At 56.0% G+C, this 12,706-nt stretch overlaps 1 long non-coding RNA gene across 2 annotated transcripts; it reads left to right on the plus strand.

Annotated features, from left to right (window-relative positions):
* Window positions 1–634: 634 nt before the first annotated feature.
* On the plus strand, window positions 635–7,999 carry LOC140609430 (uncharacterized). Of its 2 annotated transcripts, none has more exons than XR_012011262.1 (3): window positions 635–1,478; window positions 5,392–5,581; window positions 7,652–7,999. It is a non-coding gene; the product is annotated as an uncharacterized lncRNA (long non-coding RNA). The 2 variants fall into 2 exon arrangements; XR_012011263.1 differs by lacking the exon at window positions 635–1,478 and adding an exon at window positions 4,049–4,445.
* The last annotated feature ends 4,707 nt before the right edge of the window (window positions 8,000–12,706 follow it).

Genomic DNA, 12,706 nt, shown 5'->3' on the forward strand with positions numbered 1-12,706 from the left:
TTTTTTTTCCAGCAATTTCTGGAGCAGTGCGTGGCTGTGACAGCCTGCCACGGGACAACACGACGACTCAGGGAGTGTGAACTGATCGTTGCCACGGTCCACACCTTCTATACATGCTTTCCCTGCCCCGTCTCAACTTCTCTTCCAAAGAAGGGAGGCTCTGCCTTGGGGTCGGGCTGTGGAGACAAGTCATGGCAACGCGTGGCAGCTGAGTGATGACAATGAAGAAGGGCGGGAGGGTGCCCAGGAGGAGGCTGGGTCTCTCCCCAGAGCAAGGCAATTGAAGATCAATCGGTTCACACAACTTTGGCCTGTGCTAATTTCTTTATATTGATTTGGAAAGTTTCAATTGGAGATTTTAGCCAGATAATTCATTTCTTTCTCTGCTTGTTTTTGCATTTGAATTTTGGCCAACCTTAGAATTTAGGGATAAAGTGTCCAGTGGAGCAGAAAAGCATTCGGAGAAAATATTTAGGGCAAACATATATTTAAACGCACCTGTGTGCTGGATGCTGAAGGGCCTAGGGCAGCGCTTCCCAGACTTTGCTCCCTATTAGAACTACCTGGGCAGCTCGAGAAATGAAACGCGCCCCCTGACGCCTGGCTGCGCTCCATCCCGACTCAGCCACGATGTCTGGGCAAACCAATAGTCTTGAAATCATCTCCCCAGGTGATTTCAAGGCACAGAGAAGATTGGGAACAACTGGTCTAGAGCAAAGACACTGAGCTCGGGGGTAACCCAGCCCCGGGTCCATGCTCTCATTCTTCCACTTCCCGAGCTGTGTGACCTCGGGGAGAAGTAAAACCCCTAGAAGTAACTAGGGCCAGAAGTTACCCCCTAAGGAGAAACAGGAGAAGCAACTGCTGTCCGGGGAGGATCAAAGGAGGCTTCACAGAAAAGATGACCGTCGACCTGAATGTTGACCCGCGGGACCATTTGGGGTGGCAGAGAGTGAAGAGATATATCTGACAGAAGGAATAGCAGGTGGGGGCGTGGGATAAAGAAAAACGGGTTCGAGGAACAACGGGGAGGCCCACGCGGCCGGAGCGAGGGGCACCAACGGCGCGGTGGGCAGGGTGCCGGGGATACCACGGAGGCCTTTGGCCTCCCAAGAAGCCTGGGCCTTTCCCTGCTCACCATGAGCAACCAGCGCTATCTCTGAGGCAGGGACAGGATGATCAAATCTCTGTTTTTAAGCGAAAAGCGAGGAGTTTAGAGGTGGGCGAACCAGGAAGATGGCGGCGGCAGTGGAGCTGGGGGAGGGAGTAGGCCCCGAATCACAGACCGGACACCAGCCGCGCGGCCGCCGGGAGCATGAGCTGCTGATGACCCGGGGCGTCACCCTCTAAGGTTCCTACGTACGTGGCTGGTCGGTAGGGTCATGTGCACAAGACGGGTGACTTTTAGGGTGAAGACTCCGAGTTCAGTTGGAGACAGGCCAAGTGTGAAGTGAGGTGTCCCACTCGCGGTGGGAAATGTAGGCCACGCTCAGAGGAGTTGGGGGAGTCAGCGTGGGCGGGGGAGCGACCGGCGTGTGGGTGAGGCTGAGGCTGAGGGGGAGAATGACAGGCCGCCGGGAGGGAAGCAAAGCAAGAAGGCCTCCCGGGACCAAGAGGAGCACCTCGGGAGAGGCCCGCATTTAGAGAGCGACAAAGGAAAACGGGTCAGAGAGCCCAAGGAGAAGCCGGGGAAGGAGAGTCATGAAGGTCACAAGAGGAGGCTTCCCGGGGCCGTGTGGGCAGATTGGGATTAGGGGACGGGCAGTCGTCGTTTTCCTTTGAAAAAGTAGGACGTGTGGGGACCGCATCTGGGGGTTGGAGAGGGAATGTGGGACCGTGTTGGGCATAAACTCTGTCAAGAAGAGGGTGGGGAGATGGTGAACGGTGGCCACGGGGAGAGGGAAGGCTGGAGCGGCACTGGCTTCTGTGGACGTATTGCACCACGCGTTGAAATCCACGACGAGGACACCGACAGGAGGCAGCAGAGAGAGAGGAAAAACGGGTGCGGTCGTGTCCTGGGGAGAGGGAGCAGGTGAGCGAGTGCGGCTCGAAGGGGGGCTGGGCCCAAGGGGGAGACACCCGAGCCTGGGAGTTAATGCTCCGTTAATGAAACGCATTTTTAAATGGGCTGTGGGACCTGGCTGGAGGGAGAAGGGCCCAGGGAGGGCGAGGGCAGGGCGCTGGGGGCAGCCGGGGGACAGCTGGGGGCAGGCGGGGGGCAGGCAGGGGGCAGGCGGGGGGCAGCCGGGGGCAGGCGGCCGGCCCGTGGGCGGGACACGAACCCGACACAGGCTGCCTGGGAGCAGGTAAGGAAGGGCCTGGAGCCCAGGCTGCCTCAGGAAGGGAGGTGAGGCCTCCAGATTTGGGGGATGAGGCTTCGGGACGGGGGTCAAAGCCAGGGCACAATGCGATTAGCACTGAGAAGTGGCCCCTAAGCTCTGGGACATGGAGCTTTTTTTTTCACATGCTGTTTTCATTATGTTTCGGAGGGACAGGGGGTGGGACGGGGAGGCAGGGGCAGGGCCGGGCCTGTGGGTGTGAGCGGCGGTGGGCAAGGGCCCCGCCCTCGTGTGCCCGGCCGAGGGGGAGCTGCTTCTCGAGAGTTCTGCAGGCGCCTCCGGGAGGCGAGAGGCGTGTGTCCTTGTCCCAGGACGCACGAGGACAGCCTCCCCTGGACAGAAGCACGGCGACACGACCATCGAGAATGTTCGAGAGGCTCTTCTGAGGGCAACAAGTGGAAATGCACTGGAAACAGCACCAAAAGGGGCAGCGGGTTCCAGGAAGCCAGAAACCCGGCGGAATCGCCGCGCGGGCAGCAAAGGCGGCGAGGCTTTCAACGGACCGACGTCCTTCTAGATGCCGGAGGCCACCAAGCTCTCCGTCCGCTTCCCCTCCGGGCCGTGGCCTCACCTGCCTAGTCGCCTGGCCTCGCCTTCCCTCGCCCGCTCGCTCCTCACCTGCTGATCCCCGGCCCGGCCGGCGGCGCCACCCAGGGACCGACCCTGGCACCGGGCGGGTGGCAGCGGGCAGGTGTCCAGGCGGGTTGCAGCTCCCAGGGATGTCTCCCCCGCCTCGTGTCTCCCCCACCCCGTATCTCTCTCCCCGCCCCGTCTCTGCCCCCCCGGGTCTCTCTGCGCCCCCATGTCTCTCCCATCCATGTCTCTCTCCCCCCATGTCTCTCTCCCCCCCACCCCGGTCTTCCCCCCCAGGTCTCTCCCAGTCCGTGTCTCCCCCCCGTCTCTCTCCCCACCAGGTCTCTCCCCCCACCGCCAGGTCTCTCTCCCCCCCATGTCTCTCTCCCTCCGCCGGGTGTCTGCCCCTCCCGGGTCTCTGCCCCCCCCGTCTCTCCGATCCACATCTCTCTCTCCCCCCGTGTCTCTTTCCCCCACCCAGGTCTCTCCCCCCAGGTCTCTCCTGGCCCGTGTCTCTCCCCTCCGTGTCTCCCCCCCCATATCTCTCTCCCCCCCACATCCCCCCGCCCTGTGTCTCCTCCCATGTCTCCCCAGTGTCCCCCCGCGGCAGGTGGCCATCCCCAGGCCTGCCCCCCCCCAGCTAGTGCCCCCCTCCAGCAGAGGCCGGCTCCAGGGAGGCTCGGCGGCAGGGCAGCGGCGGGTGGCAGCGCGGGGGACAGGGCCGCGCCCGCCGGTCGCCCCGAGTCTGCAGGATGCCCGGCACATGCACCCTCCTCCTCCAAGGCCTGCGTGATCCCCCCGAGGAGCCCGGAGCCCCCGAGGGCGCAGAGGCAAGCGTAGAAGGCCTGGCGGGTCAGGGGGCGAGGAAGGGAGCACGGAGGGACGGGGACACGTCTAAAGGACACAGCCCCGGGGCCACCCCTCGGCCGCCAGTGTAGCTAGTGGTCCTGCCGGGCTCCCTCCTCCTGGTGACACCAGGTCGTGGGTCCTTCAGATACAGATAAACCAGGAATGAATTGCAAGTCGATGGAAGGCGGCAAGTTGGTGTCAGAGTCCTGCCCTCCTACTCATTAGGGGGGCGGGGGAGGGGACAGGGTCACACCTCCGTGGCCAGCGATTGTGCACCCGGAGGGCACAGGTCGCCCGAGTGATGGGGAAGCCCACGCGTGACCGGGGAGCTGTCCTGGGCCATCGGGTCCCCGGGGAAGCCCACGAGGCCGGCCCTCAGGCTGCGGCCCGTCGGGGCTTTGACGCTCAGGGGAGTCTGAGCAGCTGCTTCACACGGAGGAAAACTGAGGGGGCAGCGGCGCTGCGCGACTGTGCTGCGGTGGATCGTTGGGCCAGGAACACATGCGCGAGCGCGGCCGCTGGGGAGGGCCGGGGACTGCTGGGTTCTCCGGTTTGGGGAGGACGCCGCGGTTAAGTAGAGGCACGTCCCGTCGGCAGGAGATACACACTGAGGTGTCGGAGGCGGACGCGGCCCCGGTCAGCAGCCAAGTCTCAGGAAAGGGCCTTCGGACAGACAGACGACAGGTGGCACTCCCCACTTCTCTGCACTTTTTTGTTTCACAGGCTTAAAAACCATAAACCATAGAAAGATCAGTCTCTGGGTTTAAAAAAAGGGAGCATTGCTTTAGGGTATGTAATGGGTTGAATGGGGGCCCCCAACAAAGTCTGTCCACATCGCGGAACCTGTAGGCGCTTTGCAGCTGCAGTGATGTTAAGGCTGTCGCACGAGGGCACCCCGGCCTGTCCGAGCGGCCCTAAGCCCGATGACTAGCGTCCTTGCAAGAGACCCCCAGACACACAGAGGACAAGCCAGGTGGAGGCGGAGACACAGATTGGGGTGCAGCAGCCCCAGGCCAACGTACACCCAGAGCCACTTTTCCCAGGAATGATAAAAGGCATGCAAGGACTCTCCCGAGACCCCCGAGGGGGCGCACAGCCCCCCTGACACCTCGATTGCAGACTTCGGCCTCCAGAACCAGAAAAAAGATATTTCTATTGTTTTAAGCCACCCGGTTGGTGGTAATTTGTTACCAGCCCAGGGAACGAATGCAGGATGCTTTTCCCCTGTAATGTCGTTGGGGATGGAAAACTAAGTAGACTGAAAACAAGCTGTGCTTTTGGGGGGTCTTTGCCAACCGGGGCGCTGGAAGCCAGGGGGCACGTTCACGCTCTCAGGGCCATGCTGCGCTCCTGAGAAAGGTGGCTTTCCGGGTCCCACCACCGCCAAGCTCCACATCTGACTCCCCCCTCCCCCCGCCCCCGTGGCCACGTTGGGTGCCAAAGCTCTAGCGTGCTGGGGCGCTTCCCGAGGCAGTCCTTCTCCTTCGCAATCAGGAGGGGTTTGGACGCCCGGAGGACATTTGACAATTTCTGGACACAGTTTGGGTTGTCATAACTGTGGGATGGGGGTTGCTACTGGCATCCGGTGGGTAGAGGCTGGGGATGTTGCTAAATATTTTATGATGCGCAGGACCGTCCCTCACCACAATTATCTGGCCTGCAACGTCAACAGCGACGAGGTCAAGAAGCCCAGTTCTAAGGGAACAGCTTCCTTTTTTGTTCTACGAAGGCTACTCACACTTCTCCGTTGGGGTAAGAACAGGAGAAGGAAGGAGGAGGCATTCCACAAATCCTTCGGGACGCTTTTTTTTGTTACTGTGGTAAGAAAAGATAACATGAAATTTACTCTCTTGACAAATTTTTGGGTGCGCAGGACAGTATTGCTAACTGTAAGGGCTGTGTTGTAGAGCAGATCTCTGGAGTGTCTTCATCTTGCATAACCGAAACTTTATACCCTTTTAAAAACAGCAATTTGTGGGGGGGGGGCACCTGGGTGGCTCAGTCAGTGGAGCATCTGCCTTCGGGGCAGGTCATGATCTCAGGGTCCTGGGATGGAGCCCGGCATGGGGCTCTCTGCTCAGCGGGGAGTCTGCTTCTCCCTCTGCCCCTCCCCTGCTCATGCTCGCTCGCGCTCTCTCTCATTTGCTCTTTCAAATAAATGAATAAAAACTAAAAACAAAACAAAAAACAGCAACTCCCCATTTCCCCCTCTCCCTATCCCCTGACAACCACCATTCTACTCTCTGCTTCTCTGAGTTAGGCTACTCTGGATCCTCATATAAAGGCATCTGCTCTGACCAGCTTACTTCGCCTGGAATAATGTCCCCAGGGCTCACCCACGTTGTCACATAAGCCAAGATTCCTTTCCTATTTCAGGCTAAATAGAAGTTCATTATATACGTAGACCACAATTTCCTTATCCGTTCGTCTGTTGATAGACGTTGAGGTTGTCTCCACCTCTAGGCCTTCGTGAAAATGCAACAGCGAACCTAGGAGTGCAGACACCTCTTCAAGATCCTGATTTTAATTCTTTTGAATAAATACCCGGCCATGGAATTCCTGGGTATTTACTACCCAATTCCTGGGTATTTACTACCTATGGTAGTTCTATTTTTGACTTTTTGAGGAGCCTCCATGCTGTTCTCCACAGCAGCTGTTCCGGTTTGCATTCCCACTAACACTGTACGATTTTCTGATTTCTCTACACCTTACTGACACTATTTATCTTTTGGGGTTTTTTTGATAATAGCTAACCTAACAGAATATTTCTCTGGGGTTTTTATTTTATTATTTTGTTTTTGTCTCATTGATTTTGAATTGCATTTCCCTGATGATACTGAACACCTTCTCATATACTCATTGGCCATCTGTCTTCTTCAGAGAAATGTCTGTTTAAACCCTTTGCTCATTTTTATTTTTTTAAAAGATTTTATTTATTTATTCATGAGAATACACAGAGAGGAAGAGAGAGAGGCAGAGACACAGGCAGAGGGAGAAGCAGGCTCCATGCAGGGAGCCTGATGTGGGACTCGATCCCGGGTCTCCAGGATCAGGCCCTGGGCTGAAGGCGGCGCTAAACCCCTGAGCCACCCGGGCTGCCCCCTTTGCTCATTTTTTTTTAAGATTGATTGATTGATTGATTGATTGATTGATTTATGAGAGAGAGAGAGAAAGAGAGAGGCAGAGACACAGGAGGAAGGAGAAGCAGTCTCCATGGCAGGAGCCGGACATGGGACTCGATCCTGGGACTCCAGGATCGCGCCCTGGGCCAAAGGCAGGCGCCAAACCAATGAGCCCCCCAGGGATCCCCCTTTTGCTCATTTTTAAATCAAGTTATTTGTTCTTTTGCTATTGACTTGCATGAGTTCTTTATAGATTTTGGATATTAAACCCTTATCGGTTATATGGTTTGCAAGAATTTTCCGTCACTCTGCAGGTTGTCTGTTCACTTTGTTGACGGTTTCCTGTGCAGACCAGAAGCTTTTCAGTTGGATATCATCCCACTTGTCTATATTTGCATCTGTTGCTTTTGGTTTTGGTGTCATATCCAAGAGGTCATTGCTAAGACCGATGTCATGAAGCTTTCCCTCTGTGTTGTCTTCTAGGAGTCTTGCAGTTTCAAGTCCTACTTTTAAGTCTTTGATCCATCTTGAGTTGGTCATTGTGTACAGTCTAAGACGAGGATGCAATTTTATTCATTTGTCTGTGTATCTCCAGTTTTCTCAGTCCCACTCATTGAAGAGACTCTCCTTCTTCCCACTGTGTATTCCTGGCACCCACGAGAGTTTCAGTTGACTGTGTATGCACGGGTTGATTCAGTTTAATTGAATATAGGTCTTTATGCTGTCTTTTTATGTTTTTAAAAAATATTTTATTTATTTATTTCTCAGAGACAGCGTGAGTGCATACAAGCGGCAGGGAGGGGCAGAGGGAGAGGGAGAAGCAGACTCCCCGCTGAGCACGAAGCCTCATGAGGGCCTCAATCCCAGGACCCTGAGATCATGACCTGAGCCACCGGCAGACGCTTAACTGAGCCACCCAGGTGCCCCAGTACCATGCTGTCTTATTGTGACTTTGTAATATATTTTTATACCAGGAAGTGTGATGCTTCCAGCTTTATTCTTCTTTCTCAAGAGTGTATTTGGTATTTGGATTCTTTTAGGATTGCTTTTTCTATTTCTGTAAAAAAAAAAAAAAAAAAAAAATGCCGCTGGTATTTTGATAGGGATTGCACTAAATTTATAGGTCATTTTGGGTAGTATGAACATTTTAATGTTATTAAATCTTCCAATTTATGAACATGAGATGTCTTTCCATTTGTTTGCATCTTCTTTAATTCTTTTCGTCAACGTTTTATGTTTTGAAATACTAAGTCTTTAATCTCCTTGGTTAAGTTTATTCTTAAATATTTTATTATTTTTGGTAAATGGGGTTATTTTCTTAACTTCTTTTTTGATAGTTCATTGTTAGCCTTCTGGACTATATGTCCTCTGGTTCCAGATGTCTGTGGTCTACAGTAGGATGCGGGCTATGACACTGACTTAAGTAGGATATAGGAACAAGGAGAAGATCTGGGATTTCTCAGGAGTCCCAGCTTCACACCTCTCTTTCTTTTTTTTTTTTAATATTTTATTTATTCATGACAGAGAGAGAGAGAGAGAGACAGGCAGAGGGAGAGGGAGAGGGAGAGAAGCAGGTGCATGCAGGGAGCCTGACATGGGACTCGATCCCGAGTCTCCAGGATCACACCCCAGGCCGAAGGCAGCGCCAAACTGCTGGGCCACCAGGGCTGCCCTCCTCACACCTTTCTTGAACTTGACCTCTCACATATGCAGAGAGTTTTCAGGCGACTACCGTAAATGGGCTCTGAACACACTCAAAGACAAAGTTCGATTCTGACCACCAAACTACATTGTACCCAGAGGGCCAGTATCCAAGCCATGAGCTCTGAGAGCCTAAGTTCTCACATGATATAGCCTGAGAGGAAAACACTCCGAGGACCCTAGTCACTTCTCTCTCTACCCAGTCCTTCCTCCTTCCTTTGCTCAGCATTTGCTGCCCACAACCAATGCAAACAATACACTAAACATTGGGAACACAAAGATAAATAAGTTAATCATTTGATAGAGAAGTTATGAGCGCCGTCAATGGCATCAACAGTGGGAGAGTTTTTGTTTGTTTGTTTGTTTTTTAAAGCTTCCTATACATGACGGGGAAAATCAAATCAGGATTCAGATATGTCACAGGAGAGATGAAGAAACCTCCTGGAGGCATAAAATAGAAACAAATATCTCAAAGCTTGTTCCAGTCCTTCCTGCAGCAGAAAATTGGGATCCGTAGAGCTCCTAATTTCTGAAAGTCCAAGGTGCTTTTTAAGTATCTGCTGAGACCTTCCCAAACTAAAAGAATCTAGAGATATTTTCTAAGGCAAGTATACATTTAAGTCCTGAAAAATCTACACGTGGAGAACATTTCTTGCTGAAATTCAAATATGAGTCCTGCTGTGGATGCTATCCGGCCCCTTGAGTCTCAGGCTGTCAGTAGATATAACTGCAGTGGAGCAAGACAGAGAAATTAGGGCCTGGGGCAGCTGTCATGACTCACATTCACTGTTCTTACTTGGATCATGTAGGAAAAGCAGGTGGATTACCTGAATGATCCTTTTAAGACATGTCTTTGGCTAAAGTGACCCGCGATTGTTGGGCAATCTCATTTGACACTTTGATTTAAGTAGATGATTAAAATACCGACTTGCCTATACTTTGGCTATTTTTAGATTCTAACATTGTCCAGAAACCAAGACAAATGTGCAAATATGGGCAAAGATACCCGAAGGAGAGGAGTACAGAGGAGGGGGGGCTCTGCCGTCCTTGCATAGGAAATGGCAATCCCGGTGCCAAACGCCGATACCCTTTCTGGTGACAGCTGTGGGCCCATCAGGGCTGAGCCACCACCGCTCGGCTAATCGAAGAGCCTCGTAGGTTCTCTTCACCCTCAAGAACCTTTGTGATAACTAGCTCTCGACCGGCTCCTTTTATGGCCTCGGGCAGCCCCAAGAGGCTGAGATGTATTTTGGACACAATCTGATCCTCATTTCGGAAGCGTCTCAGGCCCTCCTCTTCGCAGCTGGGGGAGACGGCGGCGGCTCCAGAGGCTCTCGGCCCGGCCCCCTGGCATCACGTTTCCTCTGAAGAGCCCCGTTATCTTGAAGAGAGGTGCCTGGCGCTCGTCACCGTGCTGGCAGTGACGGGGACGGTGGAGGGAAGGCGTGCGGGGCATCGGCACTGGCGAGTTGGGTGGGAGAAGTGGCTCTGGACCTGCTCACCTTTGGAGAGCCTTTGGGTCCTGCGGGGACAATCTCACGAGCCTGGCAGGACAGTGTGGCCGTCCAGCCGGGTCTGTTTGCCACTTGGGAAAGCCCCACGGGAGGAGAGAGCTGCGGTGTTACCTGGCACCAGGTGCGCGCGAGCCTGTCCCCCCGAGGACTGTGGCCCTTGCCGGCCACTGGGATGCACGCGCTGTGGAACTCGGTGCAGGCCTCGGACTGCAAGAACGAATGAAGCAAAGGAGGGAGATGGAGGCTCATCAGGCCCCCGGGCCTGGGCCCTGAACTGGAACAAACGGTCGCGGTGAAGGGACTAAAAGGACTCTGTCCTGGGCCACCTCTCCAGCTGTGTGCCATGACGTCACAGGGGCCGCCTAAGAGCGCCTGGCCGCAGGAGGCAGGACCCCGGGCCGAGGGGTGGAAGCTCCTTCGGATCCGCTGGCCGCGGGAGGAAAGATGTTGCGGCTTTTGGTCAACGGTCTGGACGGATTCGGACACCCTCGTCTCCTACCTCCCGTAGCCAGTGTGGCCACTCATGTTCCAAACTGTCCAGAAAACTCTAAAGAAAAATGCTCTGCGTCTCTCCAGGCTGACCCTGCTCACCGCGGGCACAGCTCCCGGAGGACAGGGACGGCCGGGAAGAGGCCTTGGGGACGCAGGAGCCCCACCGCCCTGACCCGGCCCGGCCGGCGACTGGGAGCCCCAGCGGTGGCCGCCACCTGCAGCGGCCTGTGAGCCACTTGGGGGCACCACGGGAGGTGCCTGACCTGACCCTGCAACCGGGGAACTGCTTTTTAAAAGTAAAAGCAGGAGGCGAGCAAATCTCATCCCTACAGAGTGTGCGGCGGGACCACGGGAGCAGGGCTTCTCTGGCTCCCACGTCCCATCCTAGCCGCAGATGGACCGTCCTAGTTGTCACCAGCTGGGGAAGAAAAGCAAAATATACTTTGTTAGTTACAAGGCCCAGAGGCCTTAGGGCTGGTGACCCCCCCCACCCGGTGGCCCCGGGGGTGCTAGTTCCCGAGGGTCACCGCTGGGCTGTTCTTGGGTGGCCGGGCCACGGGGCCGTGGGGTGGGGGAGCAGGCGGCTCGGAGGCCCCGCGCGGCAGCAGGTGCCACAGGCCGGTGCCCTCGAGCGCGGACACCTCTCACCTGCGCACCGCGGGATCGCCAGGGACCAGGTGCCCCGTGACGTGCAAAGCGGCAGCGGTCCCCGGAAGCTCCCATCAAGCTGCGGTCCCGACCACGGAATGAACACGTTGTATTTCATTTTACTCCTTTTCTCCCTGGACTTCAGGGAAGTGACGCCCGCGTGCGCTCCAGCACCGCCTTCTCCTGCACAGGGTCGGGTCCCCTCGCCCGTCCTGGCAACCTTTGCAGCCCGTGGGTTCTAGAGCGTTGGTGGCTCCAGGCAGCGCTAGGTAACAGGCCAGGAGGCGAGGGCCGCAGTGCGGAAGCGGCTTCCTCCTGGCGCGGCGGGCAGGACAGACCACCAGTGGGACCCACGCTGCAGTTCCAGTGCAATTCCGGGGGTGCAGTCCAGGGGTGCAATTCCAGGTGCAGTTCCAGGGGTACAATCCAGGGGTGCAATTCTAGGTGCAATTCCAGGGGTACAATTCTGGGGTGCAATTCCAGGGGTGCTTGGGCAAATGTGGCCACATATCTGGCACACAGCAGGTCTTCGGGAAACATCAGCCATGGGAGGAATGAGCACGGGGCCAGAGGTGGGGGAGGTCATCCTTGATCTGAGGGGCTGGGTATCACTGCAGTGGTAACTCCCATCTTCTCCCCACATTCTCCCTTTTTATTGTTTCAAGCAGGAGTGCAGATTTCCGGTTCCTTGCCCCGAAAGCAACCAGAGAAGCCACCTGCGGGAGCTGCTGGGTGACGCCGCCTGGTGACCAGGGGGCCCAGAGCCGAAGGTGCAGCAGGGAGACACAGGCGGGCCGGCGGGGCTGGGGCTCAGGCCCTGCGGCTCAGGGGCCCCCAGACTTCGGGGCCGGCAGCCTTAGCTGATGCCACCGCTGGAGGCACCAGGACACGGCCGGGGAATGAAGTTTTTGGGCCGTGGGGGCTCCGAGCAGAAGGAAGGCGGTTGCAAACATTGGGTGGGGTTTCTTTTTCCGTTAATTATGCTCACTGCACATGCTCTCCGCTTGTCACCTGTGCCCGTCCCTGGAAAAGCACGCACCACCTGAGGTCGGCTGGCCTTCACATGAGGGCCAGTTGGGGTTTTCCCATCTGAAGGTTTTCTTCCAAAGGCTGGTCCCACGCAAGCTCCAAGGCTGAGGACCCGAGGGGTTGTCCCATGGCCCTGGGCTGGATACAGGCTGCAGAAAGGGGGGGAGCCTGCTTCGTGTCTGCCCTCTCTGCACCTGCCAGAGATCAGAGATACACTCGGGGGGCGGGGGAGAGACACGGGCGCTCGCTGAGGTGTGTCCCCGATGCTCTGCAGCGCTCCAGAGCATTCCTGCTGGGCCCTGTCGTCAGGGCCAGCTCCTCTCTGGCCAGCCTAAGCATCCTGACCCTCGCAAGCCAGAGCAGCGTGACTAACTCGCTCCAGCCCCCTCCCCTTCGACAGTCCAAGGTGTCAGGGACTCAGCACACAGATCCGTGGCCG

The sequence above is a fragment of the Canis lupus genome, chromosome 18 (assembly GCF_048164855.1).
Source record: "Canis lupus baileyi chromosome 18, mCanLup2.hap1, whole genome shotgun sequence".
Classification (NCBI taxonomy): domain Eukaryota; kingdom Metazoa; phylum Chordata; class Mammalia; order Carnivora; family Canidae; genus Canis; species Canis lupus.